This window comes from Miniopterus natalensis, chromosome 5 (genome assembly GCF_054644295.1).
Source record: "Miniopterus natalensis isolate mMinNat1 chromosome 5, mMinNat1.hap1, whole genome shotgun sequence".
Lineage (NCBI taxonomy): Eukaryota > Metazoa > Chordata > Mammalia > Chiroptera > Miniopteridae > Miniopterus > Miniopterus natalensis.
In genome coordinates this window covers 27,000,534-27,017,582 of record NC_142085.1, presented here as the reverse complement: position 1 = coordinate 27,017,582, position 17,049 = coordinate 27,000,534, and the positions used below count along the sequence as shown (strand labels likewise).

The following is a 17,049-nucleotide window of genomic DNA, read 5'->3' as shown; positions in this document are numbered from 1 at the left end:
TCTACATTTCGGGTTCTGGTGTGCTCAGAACCACACAGATTTCTGGTTAACTTCTGAGATCAGGAAATGCCCTTTTTAAATTAAACATAGGTAACTAATTAAAACATTAGAGCTCATTATATAAATTAGATATAGCACCTAAGTTTCAAATAGTATAACAAATATATATATTTGGTGATGAGACCATTCTTGCTGCCTCCCTCTCCCAATGTAGGGGAAGGAAGGGTCTAGAACTGCAGTATAACTGAGAGATGACATTAATTATGTCTACAATGTTTCTTCCCCCCAAAAAAGAGAGTAAGATTTTTTTATATGCTGCAGGGTGTTTATAGGGCAAGTGCTTATTTACAAAGATATATTATTTGATAATGATATTAGGTAAATATCTAATTGGGCATTATTTTCTTATTTCTGAGGATAGATTTGTTTTTAATAGTGTTAAAAATATAGTAAAAGTTTTATTTTATTTACCTTATTTCTTAAAGTAACCCTGATTAACATTAATATATTGCAGCTGTATTCAATTTTATAGACTCATCAAGTTGTAGAAAAGACACATACCTTAGTTCACAAATGATTTGTATATATAACTAATATTTTTATTCTTAATAGGACCATAGACAACATAAAAATATAATCATTTAACTTAACAGGCCGTTGCTTCCTAGGTATAGTAGTTGTCTTATTCATTATTAATCATTAATGTACGAATAGATAGAACAGAATTTGAGAGCAGAAATTTCAGAACAAGACACAGTCTGTTAAATTCTCAATGACTATATATAACAATGGAATTAAATTTCAAAATCAAATTATTGGAGCACAAAATAAGCTATTAATGATCTTTATGATCAAAAAATGAAAACAAAATAAGGTTTGGCTTACATTGTATAGATTATCTATTTCACAATATCTTTAATGCTGGGCACACTTATCCCTTCAAAAGGTTTGGATCTTACCAGAACTTGAGCAAATGAGAGATTCTAATTTAATACTTTAATGGAATTTCTATAAATTTTCTTTTTTCCAGCCTTTAATTCCATTGATAAGGTAGTTTTGACAGTTTATCTTTTTCTTATTTTAAAACAGGGAAGTTTAGAAACAAGTATTATCTATTAAACTGATAATCTAAAAATAGGACATTTGCCAAATTTAGCCAACAAACTTTCAACCCTGTCTTCTGCTTTGAATTTGTGGAGAATGTAAGCATTACTTATAATTATTGCAATTCCTCTTACATTTTAAAATATATTTTTACAGTGGAGTTAACAGAAAAAAATGTATGATATAAAACACTTAAGTATCATCCAATAGTTCTGAGTAAATTTAATATCAATGATGTATGTCTTATATTAACATAACACCCAAGGCCTATTCCCAATATTTTATATCCTAAAATATTTTCCACTACTTTAACATTTGACATATGAAAATCAGCTATAAAATAACTGGAGAAACATACTATATGGATTTCTAATTGGGATTAAAATTAAGGATTTATTATTTCATACCTAATCAGTTTTTGTACCAAATGTGAGCCCATCACATTCAAAATTTTATGTCACATATTACTTGTTCAGTAGCTTCAAAACTAGACTAGACATGAATTAGAATCTTAATTAGTATCTAACAATATGTAGAATTAGAAAAAAAATTCAGTTAAGGTGCAGTGAATTTGGTTTTAATGTCAAGTAATGATATATTTAAAATTATAATAAAAGTCAATTGCTCTGCTAAAATGTTTCTTAATGTATTATAGACCATAAAGCCACCTTTACTTAATACAAATAATAAAACTGTAGTACTAAACTAATCAAATTCAAATCAACCCAGCTACATACATTTCATTGAAACAGTGTTTAAGAAATACAAAATAAAGGGAGAAAATGGGAGGCATCTGTAATACTATCAACAATAAAATAAAATAAATTTTAAAAAGAAATGCAAAATAAACTCAAATATGCAAGGTTTAATCCTGATATTCAAAAGTAGCTAGCTTTAAACTTGAACCAACCAGGTGATAAGTTTGTGATTTCTCAGTTGTATTCTCAGTAGAAAGTTGTCAAGAACATTTGACATTTCTTAAACTTGTTATCTCATTCGTCCCTTTTATGAATGTCAAGTTGATATGTTAAACCACAGGGCAGGAAGAAGAAGGCAGCCACAGTTCCACTAAAACATAAACATCAACATTTGTAAATCCCACGCATGGTGTAAATGTATCCTTAATGCCCAAAAGGAAATGCACGCTCTCTCTCATTTTCCCAGTTCTTGTGTTCATTCTCTCTTTCCTGCCCTCCTTTCTCCCTTCCTTTCTGCCTTCCTGCTTTCCTTTTTCCATTGCTAATGGCGCCAACTAGTATGGGAAAATAATGTATACTATCAACTAATTGCCCAAGTGTTGGAGACATCAGATCTCTTGTATTAGAATGAAAAAGAATGAATAAATATAATTCTTCCATATCCAAATAACTACAAAAGCTAGAAATCACTTTTTCTTATAAATTTAAAAATGTCAATCTTTCAGTGAAAATATATTTTCAGTAATTTTACAAAACTTCTACCAAAGGAAGGATGTTGGATTAATACAATCAACTACTGCTTTGCTATGTCTTGTATTAGGAAGGTAGAAATATCAATAGGTGTGAGGTTATAAGTTAAAAAAGCAATAGAAACAAAAGCTGAGCCTTTCTAGTATAATAAACCAAGCCTCACCTTTTGACTTAGTCTGACCAAGTTATTTCTATTTTAACCCTGTTCTGATCTTCAATTTGAATGCAGCAAGGCTCAAGCTCCATCGATCATTTCCTTCCAACGTTTGATTTTTCTGTCATCTTGCGGGAGTGTAGATTTTAAAATATCAATGTATGTTCTATATTCCCTAGCTGATAGTTTGAGCTACTGTAAGAATTCTGGGAATTGTTAATAATAGTAGAGGTTCCATGAAAGTTAGTTCTCAAATAGCTTCTAAGAGTTTATTCATCAAATAGTTCAGGGTGTAAAAGTAGCACATAAACATTAATTGAACAGCCATTAAGCAGTATGACTATTTGTTTTGGGTTGATAGAGGACATAAAGCTTTGTACCCGGTGGTGGAAAACAATGAGGTCTTGTGATGAGCATGCCGTTAAATACACTCCTACCAGGCGTAGACCAGCTCCCCCGTACAAAACAGCAGTCAGCTGTAGTCAAAATCCTGCCCGCCTTATAGGATGTCATCATTTCACTGTCATGGCTTAGCTGCTTATAAATATTGTAGTGAGCCTCATGCCTTATGCTAATGCGATGACTAATGGTTGTCATTATCTTCATTCAATCTCATAAAAAACTTCCTCAGGAGAGCCCGATCATAGCTTGAATGCTGCTTAAAGCTAAACTGTTTTGCTAAAACACAGAATATAAAAGGCACTTAAGTACAAGAGGTTGGATGGATAATTTATTTTGTTTTGAGTACGTTTGACAGCTGCTACTGTTGTTAAATTTGCCATGAACCGAATTGATATCCCGTCTGGGAGTGCCTTACATATAGATGTCTATCTGTGTAAGTGTGTAATGCTCTAAAGTTGTTCTGCTCATCTGGAACTGTAGGTGAAGATGTGTGCTAGAAAAATCGAAAGCTGGAATGAACTGGACACTGACTGCTTGGAGGGTCAATGTTTTTAACAATGGAGGTAAGTCCCCTCGTAGAATAGAAACCTTTTGTGATTTCATTTATCCGCTTTGCTTACTAGACAGGTACAGAACACTTCCTTAGAGGACGGAAAAGAAATGCTTCAATGGATGAAGCAGCTCTTTGCATCTGATGGAAACTAAGTAGGACATGAAATTAACGTCAAACAAGTGAGAAATTCTCCGTTTTATTCTACACTGTAGCCGCAGAGCAGTAATGCACCGATGCTCGAATGCACACAGTTTCGTGTGTCCTATATCACCACAACTTAAGGCTATGCATTTCTGCATTACAGAGTAAAAACTGAAACTATAATCCATTAATAAGAAAATATATTTAGTCGAGAGAATGTGATAAATATTCACACGATTTCTGATAAGGAGGAGAGCAGGGAACACAATGTTCCTGAGGAGAGTAAATGTCACCCGCCATACCTGAATGGATCTTTATGGAGCCTTTGTCTGAAGAGTTATTGTCATTGTCCTTCCTAATATCACCTCTGTGTATTAGAGGGAAAGTTCAGTTTTATTGGCGAGAGCGCTGATGTGTAGCAGGCTTCCAATAAATGTTTGTAGAATGAAATGGGGTGGAATGGAGCAGAATGGACCAGGCTAGGACCGTGATTATTTGTTCCTTCCTAAAATTTTAATTTGTTCTAAAACACAAAGAGGAATAAATATATGACTGGATGAGTGGTCAGGGATAGAGGTGATTCAGAAGAGAAGCTTCTGATTTCTTCTCTATACACGCTTTTATTTTAAAAAGACTTACTTAGAGAGTAGAAATTACAGTGTATATCTTTGTTTAATGAGTCAGGGAATTATGTGAGATATTGCAGAAAGCTTCTCTTGAAAATACTTAAAATAAAATAAAAAATGTTAAATGGAAGTTCATTCCCAGGACCTTGTTTTCAGAGAGAAACTAGCAGAGACTTCAGCTAAGTTGTAAATTCTATAGAGACAACTGCCTCCTTCTGTTTGTCTCAGAGGAGTCGGAAGGAGGAGGCACCATGCTTTTCTGTCCATCTTGTATCTGACCCACACAAAACACCTTTCCAGAAAGCTCCATGTAAATTCTCGTGTACAATATAACACTCCCTTGGGAATTTGCTTTCAGCTAGAAAATATACTGCAGATAAGGTGACCATGCATTCTGCTTTATTATGCCTGTTGTCCCAATGCAGTTATTAATAGCACCACCATTCACTCTTGAAGGTGTCCCCAGTATGCATGACAAATTGTGGTAACCTTATCTATAAATAATAATGAAATGTTGGTAATAATAAAATAACCTTTATTGGAAGCTTGCTCTTTGTCAGAGGCTTCTAAATGCTTTCATATATAATGACTTCTTCACAATAACCCAATCAGGGAGGTATTTTATTGTCCCCATTTTGCAGTCGAAGAAACAGAGATAGGTTAAAGAGCATTGGCCTACCCTCATAGGGAGAAATCTGAATCCAGATTAAGGCCTGATTGTGTACCAACATGTGCCAGAGGATGACATGCTGTCTTCCTGTTTTCTGGTCAACAGTAACTTGCTGTTTTTCTGTTTTGTTTTGTTTTAAATTTTTCTAACCCTCACCTGAGGACATGCTTATCAATTCCAGGGGTGGGGGGGAGGGGAGAGAGAGAGAGAGAGAGAAGGAAACATCAGTGTGAAAGAGAAACATCAATCGGTTGCCTCCCATGCTGGCTCTGATTGGGGATGGAATCCACAGCCTAGGTATGTGCCCTGACCCGGAATCAAACCTGAAACCTTTGGTGTACAGAATGACACTCCAACCAACCAAGCCACACCAGCCAGGGCAGCATTAACTTGGTTTTATTTAATGAATTCAAAGATTATCAATAGTACTTTGTTATTCTTCCTAGCTATTATAACCATATTTTTATAAGTACTGTGCATTTTAATAGGCAGGAAGAAAGCACCGAACTAAACTAAAAGTCAGCTGACTATTTTTACTACTACTATTATATCAGTGATAATAACAATGACTTAACTGACTAGTGCATGCCAGGGACTATACTTGGGGTTTCCTGTGCTCTCTCACTGACCCTTAAAACAGCTCTACAAGGCAGAACACATAAACCCCACAGAAGTGTATAAATTGCTTTAGCTATAAGCCCTAAATTTGTTCAGCAGTTAAAAATGAATACTGCTGGCCCAACCAGATTGAGCATCAACCTAGGATCCAGGAGATAACAGTTCGATACCCGGCCAGGGCACATGCCCAGGTTGCGAGCTCGATTCCCGGGTCGGGGACATGCAGGAGGCAGCCCAGCAACGATGACTCTCTCATTGTTGATGTTTCAGCTCTCTCTCTCCTTCTCCTTTCCTCTCTCTGAACCAATAAAGATATATTAAAAAAAAAAAAAAAATGAAAACTGCCGGATTAAGTCATTTCAGTTGGCCTCTCCCTCTGACGTTCTACGAGTAGGTAGGACGTCTCTGGGCGTAACTGATTATCAGGATATCAGGCACAGTATCTGGTGCTGAGGAAGTTCTCAAAGGCAAGGAAGCTTCCCTAACACCTCATGTTGTATATGAGCTATCAGGCAGTGCTTGACTAATTACTGCTGCTGTTGGCTTTACAACTTTCACCTTTTGCTTTTCTCACCATAGGACAAATAAGAGAATTTGGATTTGAACCAAGGTGAGTTTCATGCCATTGTGCTAGAAATCGCATCCTTCTCTGAAACTCTCTAGGAATTGCCACAAAACTCTGAAAACAATACTCAAGAATGAGCAATACATTATATTTGCTCGTGATCAAATTTGTTCCACCACTATTTAAAGAATCTTAATCAAAACGCAGATATGATAGTATTATTATACAGAGGTTGTGGAAAGGAAATACCTTGTCATTTTTTAAGACAACAAGGGTGGAAATTCTCACTAGTGCAGAATAAGTTCTTTACGCTACAGAGAACAAAGTAAATATATCTGTGCCTATACCCAAAAGATGATTACAGTTCACTTGGGGGTGCACCAATATAAATGCACAAATAGATTATGTGCTGTTATAAGATGCCAAATTATATAGTGTAATTTGAACAGTTCTTAACTGGGAGTGTGATCTGTGTACTGTGTTTTAAAAATACAGATGCCAGGACCGTACTCGCCTTGACTGAATAAGTTTGTGATGTTGGAGCCTGGAAACATGTATTTTTTAAACTCCACAGGTGATTCTGAAGTGCACTATGAGTAGCAACCATCGGATTAAAATATAGGTGGAACATATTCATATGTTAATTATGCAGATCAAAAAAGAAGAGGTTAATTTAGGCTGAGACTTCAAAAGATGGCTTCAAAGAAGAGATGGGATTTGAGTGAGAGGTCAGATACCGACAGAAGGTAGGTGAAATAGAACTTTTTTTTATTTTCCTTTTTTAGCTCAAAATTAAATATTGCTTTTTCTGCATTTCAGATTTCTAGTTGGGCTGGTATGGAATAGATAATAAAATTTACAACAGTAAATACTTGGAAATTGTAAATTATCTTGTAATATATCTACAGTATGGTTCCATGCAACTCAGGCTTAGTCTTGCTGGAAAGCTTATACAGTGCTATAGATTAATATTAGTATCTGAAATAAAGAAATTTAATCACAATTAGTAAATTGCGATTAGTAAATTAAGACTGCAAACTGCCAAAGGTCAAGATCTGTGTTTTATTCAAATTCGGATTCTTAGATCTTTACAATAGAGCTTGGTATCTAGAATACGCAAAATGTGCGTTTGTTGGTTTAACAAAAGATACATTTGGATTTACTTGGATTATTCATCCCCCTTTGTGGGGCAGATTTCAGTGGTCTCCATTTGAAAGATAAAGTATTTCCCCTTTGAAGGTTTGGTTCCGTTTGTTTGTTTCTTGCCCCAGGACCAATGAGCCAGCAAAGACTTCCAGCAGCCATTAGCTTATCAGAGTAAGCTCCTAGGCTTTTCTGTTCCCTACAAAAACACTGAAGGAGGGAGTGGAATGGATGGAGGGAAGGAAGGAAGAAAAGTGGAAAAGGCAAAGGAGTTGCAAGGAGCCTTCTACCTCCATGTTTATGTCCAGAGCAGCTGGCAAATCCCTCTTCTCAGACCAGTCTCTCCAGAGGGCGAGGGCGGAGCACACGCTGCCAAACCTGTCAATGGGAAGGGGCTACCCGGCCTCCCTCGCTTTCTGGCCTCTATCCGCTGACCTGCTGTTTTGAGGAATGGGATTGTTTTTTCATTGTTTTGGTTGAGGTTGTTAACAGAGATTTTTAAAGGCACGACTGTCAAAAAGATCACAAAAAGTCTTTGTCTCACTGTACTACTTCTCCCTGGCAACAATCAGCCAAGCTTCCTTAACTTTTTCTTTTATGATGTGTGGAAGGAATGTCAGGAGATGCTCATATTCCCCCAGTGGGATTTCATAATACTTTTCGAAACAGTTTCTTGGGGAAGGGGGAATAATAGGAAGAAGCAAAAATGAACAGAAAATAAAATGCAGATGGAAAAAGCTCATGGTGAGCTGATGACAGAAAGCTTTGATTTTATTATCTATATATGTGTTGGAGAATAAAGGGGAAAGTAGAATGCATTATATAGTGTGCGGCTATGGATGTGTATTTGCAAAGCATTTTTAGTGGCGAGGCAGCTTTTTAAAAATATATATATATATGTTTTTATTGATTTCAGAGAGAGGAAGGGAAAGGGAGAGATAGAAACATCAACGATGAGACAGAGTCATTGATCAGCTACCTCCTGCACACTCCAGCACCCTGGGCATGTGTCCTACAAGGAATCGAACCATGATCTCCTGGTTCATAAGTCAACACTCAATCACTGAGCCACACTGGCCAGGTGCAAGGCAGCTTTAATAATAAAGACAGACGCTGTGTTGACAGTGGAGAAGGAACAGGTAGGATGCAGAAGAGGGAGCTTGGGCAAAAGCAACTGCCAGAGTACAGGATGCCTGGGATCTCAGCCTTGTTGGCAGTCAAGGGAAGTCCACGTTGGCTGTCCCCATTGTTTCTGGTTCAGTTGACATGACTCGGCTAGTGGGATTTAAACAAATGGCCACTACTCCACAAAGAGTAATGAATGGCTCTTGAGGTGACTATATTCTGTAAGAGACATGAAATTCTTATTTGGGCCCAAACCCAAGCCTTCCAAATTGCTAACTGGAGCCTTAGTAACCCTATCGGCTGCAAAATGGCCTAAGGAACTATGGTTTGGAAAATGTCTGGTAGCTGGCTCAAGGCGTATATCTATGGGCCATCGTATGAGTGGTTACACTGTTTTAGTCTCCCCTCTCCCCTTTCCCTTCTCCCCTCTCCCCTCTCTGCTCTCCAGCTGTTGTGTGATTACTTCATCCCAGACAAGCCTGATTATCGTTAGTGAAAAACATACCAAAAATAAACATGATCACATCATTCTTTACAAGCAGTGATTAAGCATGAACATATCTAAAACCATTTAATTCACATTGAGTTTTATGAAACAGCTGAAAATAAAATGAATTCGCGTTTTAAGAATATTTCTAGCCCGGCCGGGCGTGGCTCAGTGGTTGAGCATCTACTTAGGATCCAAGAGATCTCAGTTCAATTCCCGGTCAGGGCACATGCCCGGCTTTCGGGCTCAATCCCCAGTCAGGGGCGTGCAGGAGGCAGCCAATTAATGATGACTCTCTCATCATTGATGTTTCTATTTCTCTCTCCCTCTCTCTTCCTCTCTCTGAAATCAATAAAAGATATTTATTTATTTATTTATTTATTTACTTATTTACTTATTTATTTCTTTATTTCAAGGGTGCATCATCACCCCCATGGCATACATGTCACCTTGAGCACAACAGTAATTTAATCAGCCAGTGGTGTGCTGGAGCCACAAGCTCACGAGGTCCAGATATGTGCATTTCCTCTCAACCAGGCATTTAGTGACTTCACTCTGGTAGCTTGAAGTGGACACTGCTGTGAGTATTTATACCACAGAAATTGGCAGATGTTATGTCTTAGTCTGTCCGAGCTGTTATAACAAAATACCACAGACTGTGTGTCTTATAAACAACATAAAGTTTATTTCTCACAGTTCTGGAGGCTGGAAGTCTGAGATCAGGGTGCCAGCATGGTGAGATGAGGCTTTTTTTCCAGGTTGCAGACTTCTTCTTGTATTCTCCTGTGGGGAAGCAGCTAGGGGGCTCTGTGGGGATCTCTTTTGAAAGAGCAGGAATCCCACTCAAGAGGACACCACCTTCATGGCTTAATCACCTCCCAAAGGCCCCATCTTCTAACACCATCCCATTGGCCATTAGGATTCCAATATGTGAATTTGGGGGGAGGGGCACAAACAATCAGGGCTTTTAATTTTTCTCTTTCAGAGAGCCAGGGAGCCAGTTTACCAGCACAGCACTGAGCTACATGCACATTCTAGAAGAAGAAACTCAATAAAAATATATGTCTCTGTGATTAAGATTGTTACTTTCCAGGTACATACTTAAAGGAGACACTGCTTGAGACAGTGTTTTGTTAGACTGCCAAGGCTCATATTTTTTTAGTTGTGATTTAACCTCCCTTTGCCATAGTCTTTCTATCCTTAAAATGATAATAATACCTGCTTCATAGAATTGTTCTGATGATTAAATGAGTTAATATATGTGATATACTTTAAAAAGTACCTGGCACAGAGGAATATTTTCTATTACTATCAACAGGAGATGAGAGAATATGTATTTTTACAGTCTTCCCCTAAAAGGCTGCCTAATTTCAGTGTTATTTTCATTGTTGAGCTTTTATACCTTTTCAAGCCCATACCCAACTTCCACAAGTTCTGCAAAGAACCGTTAAATGAAAGCACACCGAATCACTTTGAGATGCATAAAGCACTATGTAAATGAAAGGTGGAATAATTATGTTAAAGCATCATCTTGAATTTTGTTTATACTGCATCTTTGAAATGAACATCACATTTTTTTCTAGGCAGTTACTGCTCCTACAGAAACAAACACAGATGGTGCCCAAGCTTCCTACTGAATAGTTTTAGGCAATGGCATTTATCACAATACCGCAGGTCACTAAATGTACAAAGACTCAAAACAAACCCAACTTCTTTGTGTCAAGGCTGCATGGTAATTTAGGCAAATAAGCATTTATTTGATAATTCAAGGATTTTCTGATTTGTAGGATGCACTAGCACAACAAACAGAAAATCTTACATGTTGGTGAAGTTTTACAAAATAGGATCTTAAATGCAATTTCTTTTAGAGAGAAAAATTAGTTTGTCATTTCTGATGAGTGTTTCTAGACAAATTAAAACTAATTTTGTGGTATGCATGTATATGCTCCCATTTTATGGTGACCTGCTCAAGCAAAGCAGAGAAAAAAGAAAAAACACATTTATAGAGATATTTTTCTTACCCTCAAGCCTTCTAAGAACCTAGTCTTCAGAATGCAAGCTTCCTTTTTTCAGCAAGATAGCCCTGTGAGTTGTAGAACTTAACTCTCCTAGTTGGGTCTTGGGCCAGTCTGTCCTTGGATCCCTTCCTTGTGCTCCCCCTGGCTCCACGTCCAAGAAGGAGATCTGACCCCAAGGCTCCCTTCTTAGAGAACTGCCTCAGTTGGCTTACAGCTGGCTTCTGCCAGTAGGGGTTTTGGGAGGGGGGCAATGGCAGAAGACTTGAGCTTGGAAAGGAGAAGCCAGGGCATTTCTCTGGACATTCACTTGCCTCCTGCACCTTCCCTGCAGCAGCTATGTCTCTCCATGCTCCACGTCCCACCATGGAAGCCTGCCATGGTTCCAGTTCTCACCAAGTAACCCAAGGCTCCTGTGGTACAGTAGCCCCTCCTCATCCTGTGTTCTTCCAGCCTGGGCTTGGTTATGACCATTTCCTGTTGCTAAATCTGGTGGCCTCACTTTCCTCTAATTGGCGTCTTCTGTCTCTTTCATCACCTGTTTCGGGCTTTAATCAACCCCCTGCTTTGGAGTCAGGTATTTATATAACCCAGGGGAATCCTATTTTCCTTGATCGGACCCTTACTGACCACACGTCTAACACAGGCCCCCGCTCAACGTAATTCTTATGCAGAGCACACTGTTGGAAGTGCAGTTACTCTGAGCTCCTCCCAGAGATCTCGAGGGCTTAGTGGAGCATGACCTCCGGCAGTCACTGTCTCCTCGCAGCCCTTCTCCTGTAGTTAAAGGAAGAATCTTCCTTGTGCCTGCTCTGCACCACGTTCCTAAGATGGAGACAGAGAAAAACGATTTTTCTTTGTTTCTGCTAACGTTGGTGTCCCAAGACACTCAGCCATTATGCTTGACTATTAGTCCAGCCTGTCCCCCTTCTTCAGGCTGCCATCAAATGTTAGTGCCCTTCCTAGAAAGTCACAAAGGATCACAGGGTCCCCAGATATTTCCACTTGTATGGCTGCCAGGACTGGAAAACCGATCCAAGCTGCTACCATCCTAAACTTCTATTCCTGCTGCTTTCTTCCCAAGGAAGGGCCCCAAAACAACTCCTTATTTTAAAATGGCTTTGGGGAGTTTAAATTAATTCTAGAAATATACTTTTTTTTTTTTTTTTTAATATGTCTTTATTGATTTCAGAGAGAAAAAGGGAGAGGGAGAGAGAGAGATTGGAAACATCAATGATGAGAGAGTTGTCATTGATCAGCTGCCTCCTGTACGCCCCCTACTGGAGATCGAGCCCACAACCGTGGCATGTGCCCTGACCAGGAATCAAACCGCGATCTCCTGGATCCTAAGTCGATTCTCAATTACTGAGCCATGCTGTCTGGGCTAGAAATATACTCTTAATTCAAGTGTCAAAGTAGGTTGTGCATCCCGTGCATTTGTTAAACTTATTTTGGAATTTGAAGAGTGAAACGTATATTAATGAGGAGTTTCTAAAAGTAATATGTTATAAAGATTTTCACCTTTTTGCACAGACCTCATCCTATTGCATTGCCCACATGGCTCCCCTTCTTGGAATGATCTTTTTCTTTCTATTTTCATTTGTTATGAATTCTCAACCAAATAGCCAGATTCCCAGGAGTGTTCTCTGATCTTTCCTACTCATTGTCTGGGAGACTCCACTTGTCCTCTGTCCATGTCACCATACTGCATTGCATGGAATACACTATCTCTCTCCATCTCTCATTGGCCTTTATGCTCTAAAACGAGAGGACTGTGTTTCATCTTTGCAGTCCAGTGCTCTGTAACTTCCTAGGCACTTAGGAATCATTCAAAATATATTTGCTGAACTGTTTCTGAAAAACACTCTGACAGTTCCAAGGCCTCTCATGCTGAACAAAATTAATATTTGTGATCTTGGAATGAAAGATTTGTGTGGGTTTGGTGTTTTGCACTAGGAACATTTCTGCCAATAAACATATAGCAGACTGGTTATTTCACAAAGTGCCTAGTGTTTGTGCCCACCTATCGGAGTCCTTGTGTTTTGTTGAACTCCTTTGATAAATAGGGGAATAAGCACAAAAGAGGAACGTAGCACCTTAACAAGTTTGGGACAAAGCTTCCAGTTCATTGTCTTGTTGATGTTCTCCTTTGCTAGTAGTTACATCCCCTTTCTGTGTTTGTCTTTCTGAATCTGAGCCTTTATTTTCAGTGTCCATCTGAATATATCCCCACTGCTTCCACCATCAATTAAGTAAATGCCACATCTCTAACTCATTTCCCTTGAAGAGCTCAACCGTGCTCTTTTCATTCCCTTTATAATGGCTCTCTGCACATTTTGGGCCATTGCCTCTGGTGTCATTTTCCAGGCATCTGTTTATTCTACCCAATTAGACTCAGAGCTTTGTAGTCAGAAGTGCTTCTTCTATCTCCTCACGGCATGTTCACAACACCACTTTTGAACTAAATGTCTCCTAGATTTTACCACTCTCTGTGCCAGTATTTTTAGCCCTTGTCAAATGAACACATTGCTGTGGTCTCTCTGCAGCTAGCCCCCTGGGCGTCTGGTCACTCACACAGCACACAGCTCTGGGGGGTCCCTTTACTCCAGACCAGAGTCTGTGGGCATGGCTGGGCAGCACAGGGGCTTCAACACCCTTTACCACTTTTCTCTAAAGCCAGAAATAACCCTAACCTGCCTCCCCTGGGGACTCACTATGGCCCTTCTAGTGAGTCCTGCTATTGGTAATTGGGTCTCTGTCACTGGACCTGTTCGTTTTCTTCACAGCACTTAGGAACTTAGGATAATTTGTAACTATATACATATATATAAAGCATATGTAGAATAAGCTCATAAATAACTACATTAAATTTATACAAATTTAAAATATTTAATAGATATAAAGTATATGCACGTATGTGTATAGTAAGTAATATATGCAAAAAACACCCATATGTAGGAGGGTACATGTGTGTTCGTTTTATGTTTTTTATTTTCTCTTTCCATCCACAGATTTTCTTCCTGATTTGCTTCACCACTTAGCACCCAGAGTCTGGCACATCGTAGGTACTCAGAAATATTTGTTGAATAAGTAATATGTGAACGAATGAAGCTGTAAGAGCAAAGAATTCTTTCCAATCTTAGTCACATCAGATCTTAAGTCTTACTGTGAAAAAACGAAAAGAGGGGTAAAAGCAAGAGAAAGAAAGGAGTCCACGTACTTCTCTCTACTCTGAAATTTCATGGACTTATAATGTCTCCTCCCAGAAAGAGGCTCACAGACTTCTGTTTGGTTTTTTATCTGGAAAGGGGAAAGAGGAAGACAAGAAAACCCCTGCTGTCCACTGTTCGTGCTACCCACTAATAAAAATTACAAATATTTTAACAAAATGTTAATGATTTTAAAGTAGTGTAGCAAAAATCTAATGGGACATTCCTACATTTACTGTTGTTACAAACTTCTATTTCCTCCCGATGAGCACAATCCTGGTATCTTCAGAGTATATCTGTAGAATGTGCACTCCGTTAGTGATCTTCTGATCACTAAAAAGAAAGAGTGGGACATAGTTATAGGTGGACGCAGTAGAGGTTGGTGGTTGACAGCAGGGACTGTGAGGACTGCTTGGTTTCAAATCTCCACTCCACGTTCTGGGAGACGGTAGGCAAGTTATAGAACCTCACTTTGTTTCTGCTTCCTCCTTTGTAAAGTGGAGATAATAACAGTACCTAATTCACAGGGCTTCTTATGGGATTAAATAAGTTAAAACATTTAAAGCCCTCAGAACAATGCCCGGCATATAGTAGACATTCAGTAAATGGTCAATAATCATATTCTTATTCTTTGTATCACTACTTTTGCCGCCATCTCTGAATTAAGGCAGGTTTACTTCTAATACAGAATGGATACCTTCCCATTAAGCACTAGCAAGGGCAAAAACAGAGACAGTGCACCCATAAGTAAGAGTAAGCATGAAAAAGAAATATAGCAAGAGTTGCATCATCACTGTGAAAAGGCATGATCGAAGGTCAGAATTCTAAGATTTTTTTTTTTTAAATATATCTTTATTGATTTCAGAGAGAGGAAAGGAGAGGGAGAGAGAGAGATAGAAACATCAATGATGAGACAGTCATTGATCGAGCCCACAACCCGGGCATGTGCCCTGACCGGGAATCGAACACCGATCACCTGGATCCCAGGTTGATGCTCAACGGCTGAGCCACGCCAGCGGGACAGAATTCTAAGATTTTATGTCCTCTTGATAAACAGTTTTTCTTTCATTCCTATTCCTGGTAGAAAATATTCCTTCATATGCCTTTTAAATAACTAATGATGATGATTACTCTTAATTTCATCTTTCTTCATCTAAAAAATTTGGAGAACAGCTAACTACAATCTACTTTTTAATAACCCCCAGTCTTGTTAATTTAATTCAATGTAATCACAAGTAATTTAATTCAATGATTTTCAAACCTCTTCCTTCAAAGGCTATTCATAGTACCCTGAGTTCTTTGAATTCCTTTACTTCATTGAAAAAGGCATTAAATTTTCCATGTTGTTTAACCGTATAACATAATACAATACCTTTAGCCCTTAAAAAAAGAAGAAAAACTTTCCCACGTGACTACACCTTCCCTGCTTATTTGTTCTTTATGAATATATGTATGTATTTCATTTGACAACTATTTATTAGTTTCTATTACGTGCCAGGCATTACACTAGAAACTAAGTTAAAAATAAGCAATAAAACAAACAAAATAGGAAGCGAGCAAGACAAAGTCTCTGTTTTCATGAAGCCTAGAGTCTAGAGCAGGTTTGAAGCAATAAACAAAACATGTGATATTTCAATTACAAAGTGAGATCATTGTTATACCAGAAATAAATGGAGACCCTGAGAAAGAATCATGAGACTGGGTAGTAGGGAGGGTGAGGGCTATGTTAGGCCATTTACAGAGGCCTCTCTGAGGAAGTAGCACAGGCAACTCTCGCAGGAAGAAAAGGAAACAGCCATTGAAATTGCTGGGCGAGGAGCACATTCCAGGTGGAAAGGCCCTGCACAGGTCACTGGGTCTGCACCTGGACGCTGGTGAACAAGGGGGGACTGGCGTGAGAAGGGCGTGGAGGGGCAGGCATAGGTCCGATCTTGCAGTGGTGGTGATTGGGATGTTCTTAATGTGGAACCAGACACTGTTAAAAGGGATTTAAATGAGGAGCTAGCTATGTTTCAAAAGATAACCCTGGTTTCTGCTTGGGGAATTTATGGAAAGGGGATATGAGTAAAATAAGAAGACAACCAAGCAGGATATTAGTGTAATCCAAGCAAGAGAGATTTGTGGCTTAGTCTTAAGTGTTGGCAATGAGGGTGCAGGAACTAGATGAAAGATGCTTAGGAGGTAGAAATGACAAAACTTGACAATGGATTAGATTGAAAAGGGAGGAATCGTGCATGACTTAAATTTCTGCCTCAAATATTAGATGATAGCTCCACTTATTGAGAAGGAAAAACTAGAGAATTACCAGGAGTTCTGTCTTGATCAGGTTAATTTCATGATATTTATGTGACACCCCAATGGAGATGCTAAATAGCATTTGATTATACTGACGTGAAACTGCTATATAAATGAGCCAAAGATGGTTTCTGTGTATTGGCCCCTAGGTCTTTTATTTCTTCACTACAGGCTGAGACCCATTGGTTCAAAAGCCCGACAGGGAAAAAATTAAATTTTTACATGTCCATTTATTTTTAAAATAGGCCAAACAAGCAGATTTTTTAGCCATTTAGCGTCTGCCTTTTTTGCATACCTCTGCAAGTCTCCCCCTACATCTGTTAGCAATAGCTAAACCCAGGCCATAAAGACCACAAGCCACTGCTGCCCTCTGAGTTCTCTGACCCAGAGACTGCAAGCCATGCAGCTCAGCGACTTTGCCCACATACAGAAGCCCCCTCTCCAATCTCCCTCTCCCAGGAGTCCCGGTGCCCTCCTCCATCCACTCCTGAGTC

General features: G+C 38.7%; 1 protein-coding gene across 5 annotated transcripts in view; it reads left to right on the top strand.

The window, feature by feature from the left end:
• Window positions 1–17,049, top strand: part of KHDRBS2 (KH RNA binding domain containing, signal transduction associated 2) — a 485,057-nt gene that overhangs the window by 458,295 nt on the left and 9,713 nt on the right. For 2 of the 5 annotated variants that reach the window (XR_001602027.2, XR_001602030.2), the window contains exons 12-16: window positions 3,589–3,840; window positions 6,296–6,326; window positions 6,856–7,027; window positions 9,453–9,616; window positions 14,063–14,116. The gene's annotated coding sequence lies outside the window, so the exon portion shown is untranslated. Of the gene's footprint in view, window positions 1–3,588; window positions 3,841–6,295; window positions 6,327–6,855; window positions 7,028–9,452; window positions 9,617–14,062; window positions 16,102–17,049 lie in introns of those variants that run through there. The other 3 variants (XR_015714562.1, XR_015714561.1, XR_001602029.2) reach the window with 2 other exon arrangements.